Source organism: Lolium perenne, chromosome 4 (genome assembly GCF_019359855.2).
Source record: "Lolium perenne isolate Kyuss_39 chromosome 4, Kyuss_2.0, whole genome shotgun sequence".
Lineage (NCBI taxonomy): Eukaryota > Viridiplantae > Streptophyta > Magnoliopsida > Poales > Poaceae > Lolium > Lolium perenne.
Window position 1 is genome coordinate 385,053,838 of NC_067247.2, and position 6,000 is coordinate 385,059,837.

Genomic DNA, 6,000 nt, shown 5'->3' on the forward strand with positions numbered 1-6,000 from the left:
AAAAAGTCCAATTTTTCCCTTTTAAGTGAATGTGGTTGGAAAAACCCCTACTACGTTTTTTTAATCCCTGAATGTGCCGCTTTGAGGATTTAAACCCATGTGGTTGGTGACGAGGGATCACCTCACCAATGCCTACGTATTGTAGACTTGGGTTTCGGAGAGAGCGACGATGGAGATTCCAAAAGCGAGATTGGGCACACGATATACCCAGCTTCGGGTTCCCTCGGTGGAGGATTGATGACCCACAAGTATAGAGGATCGCAACAGTCTTCGAGGGAAGTATTACCCAATTTATTGATTCGACACAAGGGGAGCCAAAGAATAAATATAAGCCTTGACAGTCGAGTTGTCAATTCAGCAGCACCTGGAAATAGACTAGCTCGCAGAGGTTTATCAGTAGCAATAGTTTTATAGCAGTGACAGTAATAAAGTAACAACAGAAATAAAGTAAAAAACAACAGTGGTGGATACGGTAAACAGCAGGATTAAAATACTGTAGGCACATGGATGGATAACCGGGCGTTGCATGAATGAGACGACTCATATAATAGCTAACATGGGCATTTGCAGATAAAGTGATACAAGTATCCAAGAATAAAATAACCATAGGCGTGTGTTCCTATTTAGTCACGCGTGCTCGCAATGAGAAACTTGCGCGACATCTTTTGTCCAACTAGCCCGTTGCAGCGGGGCCTCGAGGGAAATTACTGGTAATTAAGGTACTCCTTTTAATAGAGTACCGGAGCAAAGCATTAACACTCCGTGAACACACGTGATCCTCACATCAAAGCCATTCCCTCCGTTTGTCCCGATTATTGTCACTTCGAAGCCTCGGGTTCCGGACAATGACATGTGTATACAACTTGCAGATATGATCAAGAACAATATATGAAGCATCATCATGAAAACACAATATGTTCAGATCTGAGATCATGGCACTCGGGCCCAAAGTGACGAGCATTAAGTATAACAAGTTGCAACAATGCATAAAATACTCACAACGGATACTAGGCACTATGCCCCGAACAATTCTAATGCTATTACATGAACGAACTCATCCAATCCCGACCATCCCCTTCAGCCTACAGCGAGGGAACTACTCACACATGGATGGGGGAATCGTGGATGGTTGATGGAGAGGCGTCGGTGATGGCGATGGCGATGATCTCGTCCGATTCCCCGTCCCGGCAGGGTGCCAGAACGGAGTTCCTACCTCCGAAATAGGGTTTCGCGAGGCGGCGGCGCTACAGACTTTTCTCTGGAATAACTTCGAACCCCCAGGGGTTTTCTCGTGACGAGGATCTTATAGCCGAAAGGGGAGGCCGAAACGACGAAGGGGTCGGGAATACACCCCCTAGGCGCGGCCAGGCCTAGGTCGCGCCTAGGCCATGTACTCCCAGCTCCAGGCCCCCCTGCTCTTCACCTTCTGGCTCCGTGAGTTCCCCGAGAAAATAAGGCATTTGGGTATTTTTCTGGGATTTTCCCGAAAGTTGATTTTCTGCACAAAAACAAGACACCAGGGCAATTCTGCTGAAAACAACGTTAGTCAGCGTTAGTTGCATTCAAAACACACAAGTTTGAGGGCAAATAATAACAAAAAGGTTCGGGAAAGTAGATACGTTTTGGACGTATCAACTCCCCCCAAGCTTAGCTTATTGCTTGTTCTCAAGCAATTCAGTGACAACTGAGTGCGATAAAATACTTTCACGAACCTATTTGTTCCATAAGATGTATATATTCTCACGGATGATCAAATACTTAGCTAATTCATAAATAAGGAGCATGTGAAACAACATAATCAGCAGTAATGCAAACCATGAGTGGATACCAATAGCAATGATAAGCAACATGAAACATAAACACCTGCAAGATTGCAATAGTCATAATGAAGTAAGACAAAGTGGTATCTCGCATTCCCTATTTGGAAGAAAAACATAAATGCACAGGGCACCTCTGAAGTCCAAAAGACGACTAGAAGTAAAGATATCGAAAGATGCAAGCATCACAAATATGCAATAAATAATCTTGTCTTGGGACAAGCACATTACACTAAGAATGACTGCCAATGCTTCTAGGAAAGTGCTTTAAAAGAGAGAATGGTGACTCAACATTGCGGTGGTTGAACGGTCCTTTGCAAAGGAAAGCAGAGATTAAACATGTGCTAGAGCTTTTCATTTGTAAAACTGAGGTAAAATTGCTTTTTGAGTGGTGGTTGCTTTTGTCAACGAATCGGTAAAAGGGTTTTTGTCATCTTCCATACTAAACAAGTTTGAGAGCGGTTCTGAAATATTTGGGCGAAACCTCTTTTCATCTATGTTATTTATAAAACTGTGACACTCCTCCCATACATTGCTTACACATACCATGGCTAGCCGAATCCTCGGGTGCCGACCAACAATCACAAACCATGGAGGAGTGCTACTTTCTTATAATTTTCTATTTTCTTCCCCTTTTGGAAGTTGTGGTCAAACCAGCTCTTCTTCTTTTTATATCTATCATTTTTTATTGACAAGCGAGATGAAGTTCACGAGTCTTGCGGTACTCAGTAAAGCATGGAAGACGACAATAATAACTCTCACATCCTCATGAGCTAAAAACAGTGTCACAAAACGAGGATTTGTTTGAAGGTTTTAAAGGTAGCTCATGCAAATTTGCTTGGAGTGGCGATGAAATACCACGTGTAGGTAGATATGGTGGACTCATTTGGTATGATTTGGTTCAGTAGTTGGATGCACGAGCAGTAACTCCGCTCAGTACATGTTAAGGCTAGCAAAAGATTGGGAAGCGACAATTAAAAATGCATTGGCGGCCATAATCATGCTTGCGACAAAACACGATTAAAAAAGGCATAAACGCAATGCAAGAACTCCGAGGCAAAATAAATCATCAAGGCTTAATTGACTATTGTTCAGTCATATGCGTGCGTGAGCACGTGCCAAGTCGATTCAAATGAAACAGTCAGAGGAGGATACCACAATGCCAATACAGCTATATGAAAAGAGCAATGCAAGCAAACGCGAATGTAAAATATTACCCACCAAATGTAAATTGAAACCAGTCGTGAGAGAGCGGTACTACTGAATATAATTGAGTAACATACATCCCACATGAATAAACTAAGTACCTTCACATAGATGAGTATGTGTACAAAAATGAAAACAAATAGAGTTCATACCAGCCTCTCACCACAAGCAGATTGTCGTAGATCGTCATTATTGCTATACTTGTGTGGCTCGAATGATATAAAATGAAAACCATGCTCCAATATAGCCTTGAGAGACCACTGTGCATCAAACTATACAAAACCAAAGAAGAAGAACAAATATTTTTGGATTTTCGATATTAGAGTCACCCAACGAAAGTAAAATCTTTTTGAATTTTCTCATAGCAAACCAACGATAGTAAATAAAGAAAAATAGGAACAAGAAACCAAATAAACAAATTATAAAGAGAACCAGCAGAAATATTTTTGATATTTTTGTGTTTTAGAAAAGAAACAAAGCAAAAACAAGAGAAAAAAAACTAAAAGAGTCATACAAAAGCAAAGTGGCCGAAATCTGCCAAAACTTGACAACAGTACATTAATGAATTGTTTCGAAAATGTTATGCTGCTCAACTCGAAAAGTTCTCAACTAATGAAAGTTAGATTATAACATGGGGAGCATGAAAAAAAATTGGCAGCTCAAAATAACGTACTGCCTATTTTTAGGAATTTTTCTAGTATCAGTCCAGAATCTGTTTTTTTAGACAGCACTTCCCCAAATATCATCTTCCTCATATTAGAGTCAACCATCGGCACATAAATGAAATAAAAAGTGAAAGTAGAGGTTACTACAGTAGTAACAACCTTCAAAAACTAAAATAAGAACCTACTGTAATAAAAATAACCGAAAGAGAAACAACAAAAAGAAGCGAAACAAGTATATACAAATGACCGACAATTGTAATATGCAATGAATGAGTGATGCTGGCGTAACTCCCCCCAAGCTTAGGCTTTTGGCCTAATTGAGGTCTAATACCAGCGATAGTTGGGATCCCAAGCACTTGAATCCCCCGTGCCTTGATACCCGGGACCATATGAAGAAGATGAAGTGTGTTGCCGATAATCATAGTCCGGTGGTGGATAGGAGAATCCCGAAGTGCTAGCGGGCTGAAAAGAGTGATCTTCGGCTTCTCCCCCATCACCTTCCGCTTGTTGGTCTTGCTCTGCTATGTATGCGTCCATCTCGGGCTCCAAAAGTGACAAGCTTCTCCTGCCAGAAAAATCAAGAAGCGGTGCAGGCAATCTAACTGTGCGGTTAGTTTGAATTACTCTCCTAGCTTTCTTTCAGAAAGATATTTCATAGAGTAAATGGTCATGCTCGGAATCGGGAGAAACAAACTGGTGTTGAATCATTGAATTAAGATCAAGTCTTCTCGAACTGAATGCCAAATCAAGCGCATGCGGTGCCACACCGTGGAAAGCAAGTAAGCGGGAGGCAATAAGACCTCCACAAATACTTCCTTTCTCGCGGTTAAGAGCCAAGCGTTGGGTTATCATGGCATCCAAGTTGTAAGTTCGATCTTACTTCACCGCAGCAGCTATAAAAGTTAAATCATGTGCGGATAACTTACTTGCGTTCTTCCTTGCCAAGATGCACTTTGTAACAAAATAGGCAAAATACCGTATGGATGGGAGTTGGATGTTCTTTTTTTACCATTCTCGTCCTTGAAGCTCCTCCCCTGGATAATTTCCTTGTATAAGTCCGCCAAGTGTTGAGGTTTCTCCTTGAGCTTCTCATAAGATCCCCAACAAGGCACCTTAATAGTTGCACAGAAAACACTAAGAGGCAAGCTAACAGATTTGTTATATATTTTATAATGCACCATGGGGTTAGAAGAGTTGAAATTCCACTCAAAATCCTGCACCACAGACATGGTTAGCTTCAAGAACTGAAAAGGTTCATCACAAGAAAAGTTTTCTAACCCTGCCCTTTGAGGCAACAATTGGAAATCTGCAGAAATTCCTGCAATGCTCATGAACTCGGGACATGGATATAAAGAAGGGAAGACACTTTCTTCTCGATGAACTCTCATGACTTGTCCCACTTCTAATTCATGCTGAAGGATTTGATAAGCATTGCCATCCATTTCTGAATTTTTTCAACAAATCTCACAAAAATTATTTTAAGACAAATAAACAAGGTAGAATCACTATAACAAAAAGTAGGAAGGCTAAACATGCATCAAAACTACTTCTAAGAGCATAAATCAAGCATGCAAGCTCACATAACATGTCACCTAAGATGGCAAAATACTCAAGATATACTCCACCAAACAAAATTCTACTTGGATGAGCGGAGGAGTCACATACCGGAGAGCAAATGTGCCAAAATTCAGACATAAATCTAGGCTGAGCAAGGAGATCGAGAAATCCTGAGCTCTCGGGAGAAAACGCAAGTGAGAACGAACTGGTACGAGTTTTTTCGGGAGAGAGTGAAATGAGTGGAAGGGATGAGTGAGTGGGGCCAGGAGGGCCCCATACACATAGCAGGCGCGACCAGGGGGGTGCCCGCGCCTGGCAAATGTATGGCCGGCCTGCCCCCCCCCCCCCCCCTGAGCAGCCTCAGGTCCCAATCCTCCTCATCTCATGAATATTTTTTTGGTAAACTTTCTGGAATTTTTCGAGAAACTTCATTTTTGACCAAATTCCATATTTTAAAACAAATGATTCAGCGCAGGAAAAATTTAAACAACGATGAAAGACCAAACCAAATAAAACTTCCAGTAGCTCTAAAACATTCTAATATGAAAATTAAACAGTAGTGGCACTTATGAAAGCATTGTTTCATTCATCAAAATCACTTTGGTGGGAAGGTTGATCAGGTTTTGACATCAAAAATAATTTTATATGAAGTAAAACCTTGCATTTTCACAAAATAATCAAGTTACCTCAATTTGAATAGGAATATCTCCAATCATAATAATATCACACTCCTTATGAGGCTTTGACATAGGCAC